Raw genomic sequence first — 13,496 nt, forward strand, 5'->3', positions numbered from 1 at the left:
GAGAGTGAGAAGAATACTTGTTCTCCAGCAGGTGTTTTAGGGCTCCTCCAAATCGAAAAACACGGCCACAGTCTGGGATTTCCGCAAAAAACCATTCATGATATGGGTGGACAACTGGATGGTCAACTGCAGAACGGCGCGCTGGAAATCCTCACTGTTCAGTGGTTAGTAAATTGCGAGACTCGAGCCACCATGCGAGCTGGGCACCAAACACACGTTCCATCACCTTGCAAACACAGCTGGTGAGAGAGATGGGGCGATAGACAGAAGGAAGGTGTTTGTCCTTACCGGGCATAGGTGGGGTGAGACGGTGCCTTCACGCCAGTGTCTGGGAAATGTGCCCTCTGCCCAGATGCGGTTGTATGTCTTAAGCAGAAAGTGGTTGTGCGCAAGAGAACGGTGATGCAACATCTGAATGTGGACAGCGTCTGGCCTAGGGGCGGAGGATTGGGATGAATTGAGAGCATGATCCAGCTGCTCCATAGTAAAGGCAGCATTGTAACACTTACGATTCTGAGAAGTGAAGGGCATCACCTGAGCCAGCTCCACTCGTTTTCGTGGGGGAAGGCAGGGTTATAGTGGGAAGATCTCGAATTGCCGCAAAATCGCGGCCCAAGATGTTGCAGACAGCAATAGGGTGCACGATGACATTGTCTGCTACTGTTAGGCCGGGAACTGGGGAATGGATCTTGGTCCCAGAGAGCCGTCGGAGATTAGCCCATACGACAGAGGAAGGGGTGGAACTGGTAAAAGAACTAGTGAATGAAATGCAGCTAGCTTTCTTGCTATCCCGAAGAATGTGATGACACTGTGCACGCAAGTGTTTATATTGAATGCATTTTGCCAGCATAGGATGACTGTTGAAAGCATGGAGAACACATCTCCACGCCCGAATTGCTTCACGCCCTGCCTCAATCCACAAAGGGACTGGGACACGGCGTGGTAAAGAAGTAGTACGAGGAATGGAATGTTCTGCAGCGGTAAGGATAACGTTTGTAAAATATTCCACCTGGTCATCGCAACTGGGGAAATCATATTCCTCGAAGGTCGCCAGAGGAGTAAAGCCACCGGCCAGTCTTAGTGCACCCAGGGCAGTGGGGTTGGTCAGCAAATGGATAGCACATGTTAAATGGTCGTTCGAGTAGATGTCAGAAAGACCGGACCATTAGAGACGATGGGCAAGTTGGGCGATGGAGGAGGATAGGTCCAAATGGGAATAGATGAGTGAGGAGTTCGAAAGAAATGTGGGTGCTCTGGCGTTAAGGCAGAAGAAGTTAAGATGATTAAGGAGGTCAGCCAAGAGGGCACCTCTCTGACAGGTTCTGGTAGAACCCCAATGGGATGATGTGCATTAAAGTCACTGAGTAGCAGAAATGGGTGAGGTAGCTGCCCTAGTGACATTGAATGACGGTGGGTTGTAAATGGTATGAAGGGAAAAAGTCAGGTGAGGAAGGAAAAGGTGAATTCCAAAAAATGGTTCAAATGGCTCTGAGCACTATGCGACTTAACTTCTGAGGTCATCAGTCGCCTAGAACTTAGAACTAATTAAACCTAACTAACCTAAGGACATCACACACATCCATGCCCGAGGCAGGATTCGAACCTGCGACCGTAGCGGTCGCTCGGTTCCAGACTGTAGCGCCTAGAACCGCACGGCCACTCCGGCCAGCTGAATTCCAACAGCTTGAAGATGGGTAGTCAGGGCGATGGGTTGACTATGAATGTCGTACCCTATGAAGGGAATGCCAACCTCAGGGGAAAGGTCAAAACGGACTGGAAGAAATGCAAAAGCTCAAAGCGGTAGTGAGGACTCAATTTTGTTTCCTTCAGGCAGAGTACAAGGGGACGCTTCGATTCCAAAAGCAGCTGCAAATCCTGTTTGTGGGATCGACTGCTGTGAACGTTCCATTGGAGGAGTCAGGATGAGGAGAAAATGAAGAGTCGTCACCTTAGCAGCTGCCGAGTGACCAGTCTGAAGACTCGCTGCTACAGGTCACAGGGGCAGGAGGATCCTGCTCCATTAGGTCCATAGAAGCATCGGCTTTCTCTGGTAGTTGGTCTGTGGAATCCAGGGCAGAAAAACGGTTGGTAGTGTACACCGGCGACACGGAGGCCGGCCGGGTTGAGGAATCATGTTGTGGCACCATCAAAGAGGATCTTCGAGTGGGCGAAGGAGAAGACCATTTGCATTTCCGGTTATCAGAGGAAGACTCAGGTGTTGGCTGGCTGTAGGGATGTAGGTAGTCTTCATGGGAGTATTCCTTCTGTCCTTTCCGGTTTGCCAGTTGTGTAGCTGGTTGCTTCGTCCCTTGAGGCGAGAGTTTGATGGCTTGCTGCACAGCTGGGCAAGGGGATGGCGATGCGGCCTTGACACTGGGCGATTTCACAACCTCAGAGCTGAATTTGAGGTCTCATGTCTGCGTGGCCATGTCCTGTAGTAAGATGTAGTAAGAACAGAACTGTAAGTGGCAGACCATAGAAAGCAGGGTTTGTGGCTAGCCAATAACTTGCGAGCGACCAGGTAAGACACGTTTTTCCTTTACTCAGATCTCCTGGACAGTCCGTTCACCAAGATACGCGGGACAATCTCGAGAGGAGGCGACATGACCGCCATTGTAGTTGATGAATTAGGGAGATGGAGGTGGACAATCACCCTTGTGCAAACCACTACCACAGGTTACACATTTGGGTGGGTGTCGACAAGAAGTTCCAGTCTGGTTGAAACGATGACACTGGTAGCAGCACATTGCGTTAGGAAAGTATGGTTGGACTGTGATAATTTCATAGACTGCTTTGATCTTGGACGGAAGCACCACTCTATCAAAGATGAGGAAACGAGTGTGTATGGGCACTAAGGTGGATTACAAGATGGATTACAATGAAATACTGATCAGAGGTATGATTGGATTTCGGCCTCTGTCAAACTGTCGAGCAGCCTAGTGTAAATAACACCATGGGAAGAATCCAAAGTTCTATGGGCCTCGACATGAACAGGATAGCCCTGGAGAAGGGAGACGGCAAGCAGTCGCTGTGTTTGAGACTCAGAAGTAGTCTCCAAAAAGAAAGTGACGTGTAAACGATAGCAGGATTTCACAGGGCTGGCCATTGCATCAACACTTTTCTGAAAAACAAACGGATTTACCATCGTGAAGGACTGACCGTCTACAGAACTTGAAACATCGAGGAACAGAGGTGCTGCTGGAGGTGTCTTTGAATCGTTAGCCTTATTCCGTTTACATTTCGTAGACGTTGACTGTGAAAATGATTGAGTCATTACGAGAAAATCTGATGCTGCGCTCCTTCAAACTGGGGGAGCCTTCACAAGGGGGCACAACCACCTTAGGTGACAGTTCAACCTCGAGTCACACCGCCGAAACACCTGACAGAGGGACCAATCGGTAATTTGGGAAGGTAGCAGCTGAGGCAATCAGCTCTACCTGGGCCTGGCCTGTACCAGGGGTCACATGCGAACCCTACCTGTCGATCTAGGGATGGCAATTACGCACCATCTAGTCACCAGTTACGCTTCAGATGCATGGGCTAGCCTTCAGGAGTGCACAGGGAGCAAGAAGAAGAGAAAAAGACGAACATTTGAGGTTGAGCGGAAGAAGGATAGGAGAAGGGAAACAAAGTAGAAAAAGGAAATGAAAAACAGCAGTGAGATTGTCATGTCAGCGACGGACAATGCGGAACATTCCCAATAACACTCCAGACATGAAACTTCCTGCAGATTAAAACTATATGCCGGACCGAGACTCGAACTCGGGACCTTTGCCTTTCGCGGGCAAGTGCTCTACCAACTGAGCTACCCAAGCACGACTCACGTCCCGTCCGCACACTTTACTTCTGCCAGTACCTCGTCTCCCACCTTCCAAACTTTACAGAAGCTCTCCTGCGAAACTTGCAGAACTAGCACTCCTGAAAGAAAGGATATTGCGGAGACGTGGCTTAGCCACAACCTGGGGGATGTTTCCAGAATGAGATTTTCACTCTGCAGCGGAGTGTGCGCTGAAATGAAGCTTCCCGGCAGGTTAAAACTGTGTGCCGGACAGAGACTCAAACTCGGGACCTTTGCCTTTCGCGGGCAAGCGCTCTACCAACTGAGCTACACAAGCACGACTCACGCCCCGCCTCACAGCTCTTCCAAGTCCTTTGCTGTGTCTGATAGAATTACAATGTCATCGGTAAACCTCAAAGTTTACAGTTCTTCTCTATGAATTTCAATACCTACTCCGAACTTTTCTGTTGCTTCCTTTACTGCTTGCTCAATATACAGATTGAATAGCATCGGGGAGAGGCTACAACCCTGTTTCACTCTCTTCCCAACCACTGCTTCCCTTTCATATCCCTCGACTCTTATAACTGCCATCTGATTTCTGTAAAAATTGTAAATAGCCTTTCGCTCCCTGTATTTTACCCCTGCCACCTTCAGAATTTGAAAGAGAATATTCCAGTCAACATTGTCAAAAGCTTTCTCTAAGTCTACAAATGCTAGAAACGTAGGTTTGCCTTTCCTTAATCTTTCTTCTAAGATAAGTCGTACGGTCAGTATTACCTCACGTGTTCCAATATTTCTACGGAATCCAAACTGATCTTTCCCGAGGTCGGCTTCTACCAGTTTTTCCATTCGTCTGTAAAGAATTCGCGTTAGTATTTTGCAGCTGTGACTTATTAAAGTGATAGTTCGGTAATTTTCACATCTGTCAACACCTGCTTTCTCTGGGATTGGAATTATATTCTTCTTGAAGTCTGAGGGAATTTCGCCTGTCTCATACATCGTGCTCACCAGATGGTAGTGTTGTCAGGACTGGCTCTCCCAAGGCTATCAGTAGTTCTAATGGAATGTTGTCTACTCCCTGGGCCTTGTTTCGACCTAGGTCTTTCAGTGCTCTGTCAAACTCTTCACGCAGTATCATATCTCCCATTTCATCTTCATCCTCTTCCATTTCCATAATATTGTCCTCAAGTACATCACCCTTGTATAGACCCTCTATATACTCCTTCCATCTATCTGCTTTCCCTTCTTTGCTTAGAACTGGGTTTCTGAGCTCTTGATATTCATGCAAATGGTTCTCTTTTCTCCAAAGGTCTCTTTAATTTTCCTGTAGGCAGTATCTATCTTACCCCTCGTGAGATGAGCCTCTACATCCTTACATTTGTCCTCTAGCCATCCCGGCTTAGCCATTTGGCACTTCCTGTCGATCTCATTTTTGAGACCTTTGTATTCCTTTTTGCCTGCTTCACTTACTGCATTTTTGTGTTTTCTCCTTTCATCAATTAAATTCAGTATCTCTTCTGTTACCCAAGGATTTCTACTAGCCCTCGTCTTTTTACCTACTTGATCGTCAGCTGCCTTCACTATTTCATTCCTCAAAGCTACCCATTCTTCTTCTACTGTATTTCTTTCCCCCATTCCAGTCAATTATTCCCTTATGCTCTCCCTGACACTCTATGCAACCTCTGGTTCTTTCAGTGTATCCAGGTCCCATCTCCATAAATTCCCACCTTTTTGCAGTTTCAATAAATTGTGGTCAGAATCCACATCTGCCCCTGGAAATGTCTTACAATTTAAAATCTGGTTCCTAAATCTCTATCTTACCATTATATAATCTATCTGAAACCTTTTAGTATCTCCAGGGTTCTTCCATGTATACAACCTTCTTTCATGATTCTTGAACCAAGTGTTAGCTGTGATTAAGTTATGCTCTGTGCAAAATTTTACCAAGCGGCTTCCTTTTTCATGTTTTTAGCCCCAATCCATATTCACCTACTACGTTTCCTTCTCTTCCTTTTCCTACTGTCTAATTCCAGTCACCCATGTCTATTAAATTTTCGTCTCCCTTCACTACCTGAATAATTTCTTTTATCTCATCATACATTTCATCAATCTCTTCGTCATCTGCAGAGCTAGTTGGAATATAAACTTGTACTACTGTAGTAGGCGTGGGCTTCGTGTCTATCTTGGCCACAATAATGCGTTCACTATGCTATTTGTAGTAGCTTACCCGCACTCCTATTTTTTTATTCATTATTAAACCTACTCCTGCATTACCCCTATTTGATTTGTATTTAAAACCCTGTATCCACCTGACCAAAAGTCTTGTTCCTCCTGCCACCGAACTCCACTAACTCCCACTATATCTAACTTTAACCTATCCATTTCCCTTTTTAAATTTTCTAACCTACCTGCCCGATTGAGGGATCTGACATTCCACGCTCCGATCCGTAGAACGCCAGTTTTCTTTCTCCTGATAACGACGTCCTCTTGAGTGGTCCCCGCCCGGAGATCCGAATGGGGGACTATTTTACCTTCGGAATATTTTACCCAAGAGGACGCCATCATCAGTAAATCATACAGTAAAGATGCATGCCGCCGGGAAAAAAATACGGCTGTAGTTTCCCCTTGCTTTCAGCCGTTCGCAGTACCAGCACAGCAAGGCCGTTTTGGCTAGTGCTACAGGGCCAGAGCAGTCAATCATCCAGACTGTTGCTCCTGCAACTACTGAAAAGGCTGTTGCCTCTCTTCAGGAACCACACGTTTGTCTGGCCTCTCAACAGATACCCCTCCGCTGTGGTTGCACCTACGGTACGGCTATCTGTATCGTTGAGGCACGCAAGCCTCCCCACCAACGGCAAGGTCCATGGTTCATGGAGGGGATAAACAAACTAGGACTGGCAAAAAGGGCATTCCTGAGCAAGATAAATGTACTAGTATCGAAGATAGGCCTCAATTTGAGGAAGAAATTTCTGAGAATGTAAGTTTGGAGTACAGCATTGTATGGTAGTGAAACACTGACTGTGGGAAAACTGGAGCAGAAGACAATCGAAGCATTTGAGATGTGGTGCTACAGACGAATGTTGAATATTAGGTGGACTGATAAGGTAAGGAATGAGAAATTTCTGCACAGAATGGGAGAGGAAAGGAGTATGTGGAATACACTGACAACTAGAAAGGACATTGTAGAAGAGGTAGATGTGGAAGGCAAAAACTGTTGAGGAAAACAGAGACTAGAATACACCCAGGAAATAATTGAGGATGTAGGTTGCAAGTGCTACCCTGAGATGAAGAAGTTAGGAGAAAAAAGGAAGACTTTGCAACTTTGAATTTTTATGCAAATTTATTAAGTTGACTTACAGACTCTGTGTCATCTTACAGCAAAATAGATCCAATTTTGTCTGTTAAGAAGTCCGAGATTCCCTATATGTTTGCTTTCCATGTAAGTGAATGGGACGAGTTGCAACAATTGCATGTCCCCACGGGCAGTGGATGTGACATTTCTTGACTTTTTCTTTTGGGGCATCATTAAGGACATCTTTTTTGAAACTTCCTGGCAGATTAAAACTGTGTGCCCGACCGAGACTCGAACTCGGGAACTTTGCCATTCGCGGCCAAGTGCTCTATCAACTGAGCTACCGAAGCACGACTGACGCCCGGTACTCACAGCTTTACTTCTGCCAGTACCTCGTCTCCTACCTTCCAAACTTTACAGAAGCTCTCCTGCGAACCTAGCAGAACTAGCACTCCTGAAAGAAAGGATATTGCGGAGACATGGCTTAGCCACAGCCTGGGGGATGTTTCCAGAATGAGATTTTCACTCTGCAGCGGAGTGTGCGCTGATATGAAACTTCCTGGCAGATTAAAACTGTGTGCCCAACCGAGACTCGAACTCGGGATCTTTGCCTTTCGCGGGCAAGTGCTCTACCTAGCAAGTGCTAGGTTCGCAGGAGAGCTTCTCTAAAGTTTGGAAGGTAGGAGACGAGGTACTGGCAGAAGTAAGGCTGTGAGTACCGGGCGTGAGTCGTGCTTCGGTAGCTCAGTTGGTAGAGCACTTGCCCGAGAAAGGCAAAGGTCCCGAGTTAGAGACTCGGTCGGGCACACAGTTTTAAACTGCCAGGAAGTTTCATATCAGCGCACATTCCGCTGCAGAGTGAAAATCTCATTCTGGACACCTTTTTTGTTCCACCCTCACTAGCTGCTCTATCAGCACTCAGAATTAGAATCTACCTCGCAATTGAGCAAGTCACGTCTGACATGTTGCATCAAGTTTGGCAAGAAGACGAGTTCAGGTGGGCTGTGTGCCACATAATCAATGGAAGTCACTTTTAACCTGTTTAGGTATGCGGTAAAAAGCTTAAAGTGATTTCCTATTAAATGACTCCAAAACAATGCCTGCAGGATAAATGAATAAATCGATACGGGTTTTCAAAGCCCATTTCGATACTTCCTTTACTATCTGGTCGAAAGTTTCCGGACACATGTTATTGGAAATTAATATTGGGTGTGTCCACCTTTCGTCCTTATGACGGTTTGAACTCTGCAGGGACACATTCCATGACGTATATGAATCACTGGCAGGTCATTCTACCTCAAGACCCAAAACCAGAGAAGGTGGTGAGGTTGAAAACTAGTGTCCAGTGCGAAGTCGACGTTGTAACTCGTCCCAAAAGTGTTCCACTGGGTTCAGGTCGAGGCTTTTGGCAGGCCAGATCATTTCAAGAATTTATTCTTCGCAAACCGTTGCCTCACAGATGCTGCTTCATGACATGGTGCATTCCATGCTGATACAGTGTTCGTCACCGAACTGTTCCTCTACTGTACGCAGCACACAATGCATTAGAATGTGTTCATATTCTTCCGGATTTAGCATTTCCTCAAGCGCAGTAGGTGGCCACAATCTAGCCACGAAAAACACTCCCGTACCATAACTCCACCACCTCCATACTTCACTGCTTCCAACACCGTTACGTCCTCCTCGGGTTAGCCAAACCCAAACCTTCACATTGGATTGCCAAAGGGACTAGCGTGATTTACCACTCCAAATTATTTGTTTCCAGTTACCCACTGTGCAGTGGCGTTCGTCTTTACACCACCTCAAGCGTCGATTAACACAGATTACAGAAATGTGTGCCTCATGCGGAGCTGCTTAACCACTGTACCCCATTCCTGTTAACTCCCTTCGCCAAGTAGTCGTGCTAGTAGGACTGCTGGTAGCAATTTTGAACTCACGAGAGGTTCCTTTCGTTGATTTCAAGCTATTTTTTAGAGCTAATGTTGCTCGGCCTGTGTCAGTACAGGAGTCTGCGGTGTCTTGGTTTCTATTTCACAGTCGCATAACCGACAATCGACTTTGGCAACTTTACAACGGTTGAAATGCCTCTCATAGATTTGTTACTTGGGTTACGTCCAGTGACTACCCACGTTCGAAGTCACTGAGCTTTCGTGACCGTTCCTTTATGCTGTTTCTGAACCTTCATGACAACACAATACTCCTCGCCTCCTTTTATACTGACCGATTTGCCTACATCTACATACATACTCGGCAAACCACCGTACTGTGCATGGTAGAGGGTATCTTGTACCATACTAGTCATTTCCTTTCCTGTTCCACTCGCAAATAGAACCAGGGAAGAATGACTGTCTACAAGCCGCCATACGATCCCTAATTCCTCGCAGCTTACCTTCGTGCTTCTTACGGGAAATACACGTTGGCGGCAGTAGTATGATTTGCAGTTGGCCTCATGTGTAGCTTATTTGAATTTCCGCAGTAGTCTTCCCTCCAGGCATTCCCATTTCTATCATGTAGCATCTCCGTAATATTTGCTGCTGATCGAACCTACCAGTAACAAATCTAGCAGCACGCCTCTGAATTGCTTCGATGTCTTCGTTTAAGCAGATCTGCTGAGGATCGGAAACACTCTAACAGAGCTCAAGAATGGGTCTACTAGCATACTATACCCCATCCCTCTATGGATGAGCTGTTCAATAATTCTCAAAATTTAGCAAAGTCGCCTAAATACACTACTGGCCATTAAAATTGCTACACCAAGAAGAAATGCAGATGATAAACGGGTATTCATTGGACAAATATATTATACTAGAACTAACGTGTGATTACATTTTCACGCAATTTGGGTGGATAGATCCTGAGAAATCAGTACCCAGAACAACCACCTCTAGCCATAATAATGGCCTTGATACGCCTGGGCATTGAGTCAAACAGAGCTTGGATGGCGTGTGCAGGTACAGCTGCTCATGCAGCTTCAACACGTTACCACAGTTCATCAAGAATAGTGACTGGCGTGTTGTGACGAGCCAGTTGCTCGGCTACCATTGACCAGGCGTTTTCAATTGGTGAGAGATCTTGAGAATGTGCTGGCCAGGGCAGCAGTCGAATATTTTCTGTATCCAGAAAGGCCCGTACAGGACCTGCAACATGCGGTCGTGCATTGTCCTGCTGAAATGTAGGGTTTCGCAGGGATCGAATGAGGGGTAGAGCCACGGGTCGTAACACATCAAAGTGCCGTCAATGCAAACAAGAGGTGACCGAGACGTGTAACTAGTGGCACCCCATACCATCACGCCGGGTGGTACGTCAGTATGGCGATGACGAATACACGCTTCCAATGTGCGTTCACCGCGATGCCGCCAAACTCTGTTGCGACCATCATGATGCTGTACATAGAACCTGGATTCATCAGAAAAAATGACGGTTTACCATTCGTGCACCCAGGTTCGTTGTTGAGAACACCATCGCAGGCGCTCCTGTCTGTGATGCAGCGTCAAGGGTAAACGCAGCCATGGTCTCCAAGCTGATAGTCGATGTTGCTGCAAACGTCGTGAACTGTTCGTGCAGATGGTTGTTGTCTTCCAAACGTCCCCATCTGTTGACTCAGGGATTGAGACGTGGCTGCACGATCCGTTACAGCCATGCGGATAAGATGTCTGTGAACTCGACTGCTAGTGATACGAGGTCGTTGGGATCCAGCACGGCGTTCCGTATTACCCACCTGAACCCACCGACTCCAAATTATGTTAACAGTCATTGGATCTCGACCAACGCGAGCAGCACTGTCGCGATACGGTAAACTGCAATCGCGATAGGCTACAATCCGACCTTTATCAAAGCCGGAAACGTAATGGTACGCATTTCTCCTCCTTACACGCCCGCATCTCGTGGTCGTGCGGTAGCGTTCTCGCTTCCCACGCCCGGGTTCCCGGGTTCGATTCCCGGCGGGGTCAGGGATTTTCTCTGCCTCGTGATGGCTGGGTGTTGTGTGCTGTCCTTAGGTTAGTTAGGTTTAAGTAGTTCTAAGTTCTAGGGGACTTATGACCACAGCAGTTGAGTCCCATAGTGCTCAGAGCCATTTGAACCATTTGAACCTCCTTACACGAGGCATCACAACAACGTTTCACTAGCAACGCCGGTCAACTGCTGTTTGTGTATGAGAAATCGGTTCAAAACTTTCCTCATGACAGCACGTTGTAGGTATCGCCACCGGTGCCAACCCTGTGTAAATGCTCTGAAAAGCTAATCATTTGCATATCACAGCATCTCCTTCCTGTCGGTTAAATTTCGCGTCTGTAGCACGTCATCTTCGTGGTGTAGCAATTTTAATGGCCAGTAGTGTATTTAGTAGACGTCAGTTTGTCAAGCTGCACCATACTAACGCTATATTCGAAAGTGACAGGATTGTTTTTCCTACTCATTCGCATTGACTTACTTTTTTCTACATTTAGAGCAAGCTGTCATTCATAAAGCCAACTAGAAATTTTGTCTTAATCATCTTTTATCCTCCTACAGTCACTCGACGAACATGTCATCCAGCACAACACAACATTGTGCTGCTCACCCTGTCCGCCAGACAATTTATGTATACAGAGAATAACAGCAGTCCTGCAACACTCTTCACCATAGCCATGACTATGAAGAACACTCCCTGTTGACGACAACGTATTGGACTCTATTACTAACAAAGTCTTGAAGCCACTCATGTGTCTGTGAACCTAGACCGTAAGCTCGGATCTCCATCAATAGTCTGCAGTGTGACACCATGCGAAATCCTTTCCGGAAATCTAGGAATATGGAATCCGTCTGTTACCCTCCATCCATGCTTTGTAGGATATCGCATGAGAAAAGGGCAGGCGATGCTTTCTGAATCCGAGCTGTTTTGTGGACAGAAGCATTTCTGACTCAAGGAAGGAACTCCAAGCGCTCCTAGAAAGCACTCAAGCTCAAATCGTTGTAGGTACTGAAAACAGGCTAAAGCTGTGTGACTTCTAACGATTATTTCCACTCTACATATTGGGGTCTAGATACTACAAATCAGATGATGTACGTGTTTATTTCTGAAGATATATTGCTTTACATCTCTATGGTATGTGAGAGTGATATCTAGCGACATTTGTGTATAACATGATCGACCTTACCTGCCGTATCAAATTTGGGTAAAATTTCAAGCTTCTGACAAGATCCCCCATCGTAATCGTCAGGAAAAGTTTACTACCATGGCTGTTATTATGGAGACATTCTACAGTTCTTAGATAGCTTGTGATTAGTCGGCACGCGTCATCATTATGTTTCCCGATATTGTGTTCAAGTCTGTACTGGTGCTTCCTAAACTCTTAGTTTAGTGGGTATTGGGAAATTGCAACAAGGTTGTCTGTCTACAAGTGTGCAGGACAAAAACAGGAGGAGGATAGACATAGCAAAAATCGGTATTATAGTTACAAACTGCAGCTGTGTTGGTAAAAAAACTGAGTTCCAAGCGCTAGTAGAAAGCACTGAAGCTCAAGTCGTGATAGATCTGAAACCTGACTAAGACTGGAGATACCTTCAACCGAAATTTTTACAAAGGCTCTGACAGTATTCACAAAGGATGTTGTTCTTAATTTACCTCGCAGTGAAACTGGTGGAGATAGTACTGGGTGGTAATAATTAAATAGTAGCTATTAACGGCCGTCCAATGTGGGGTGTAATTATTATACTGCAACATAACTTGGTACATATGCTAATGCTTTATGCGGTACCGATGTGTGCTGGAAAAAATATTTCCAGTTGAGGCCAGCAGGTGAAACTCTGGCGCTCTACGCTGTTTGTATGACAGTATGACATGCATGCTTTCGTTTGACAAATCATAACCTGAGTGAACAGTACGGCTATTGAGTAGGATGTTAGTAAAACTGTTTCATGTGAACGGCAGCAATTACAGCACTGAATCGAGAGACAGTCGCTGACTGCAAGGTCTGAGGAGATGCCCGATATCATTAAATGGTTTAAGGAAGATGGTAATGACATTCGAAAACTCTGATGAGCTTGGTGTGGTACCTGGAAGGCGGAGGCGTCCTGTGCCGAAAGAAGTTATTGACGAGATCACTGTTACTGGAATTGACCATACAGCACATATCCAATATAGTGCTAGTGCTCATGCAATGTCACGAGAATAGTCAATAGTACGGAAAGTTTCGCGCTCTGTTTTACACTGGTACCTGTCAATGTCCTTAATTTGCTCTTCGGCTTCTGGTTAAAAAATGGCTCTGAGCACTATGGGACTTAACTTCTGAGGTCATCAGTCCCCTAGAACTTAGAACTACTTAAACCTAACTAACCTAAAGACATCACACACACCCATGCCCGAGGCAGGATTCGAACCTGCGACCGTAGCGGTCGCGCGGTTCCAGACTGAAGCGCCTTTAACCGCACGGCCACTTCGGCCGG

The 13,496-nt window shown here is 46.2% G+C and overlaps 1 protein-coding gene and 1 non-coding gene across 3 annotated transcripts in view; both read right to left on the minus strand.

Moving 5' to 3' along the window:
* LOC126412505 (probable 4-coumarate--CoA ligase 1) overlaps nt 1-13,496 on the minus strand; it is a 165,268-nt gene that overhangs the window by 62,233 nt on the left and 89,539 nt on the right. The window lies entirely within an intron of this gene.
* On the minus strand, nt 3,742-3,816 carry Trnas-cga (transfer RNA serine (anticodon CGA)). The gene has a single exon. It is a non-coding gene; the product is annotated as a tRNA-Ser (tRNA).

This window comes from Schistocerca serialis, chromosome 7 (assembly GCF_023864345.2).
Source record: "Schistocerca serialis cubense isolate TAMUIC-IGC-003099 chromosome 7, iqSchSeri2.2, whole genome shotgun sequence".
NCBI lineage: Eukaryota > Metazoa > Arthropoda > Insecta > Orthoptera > Acrididae > Schistocerca > Schistocerca serialis.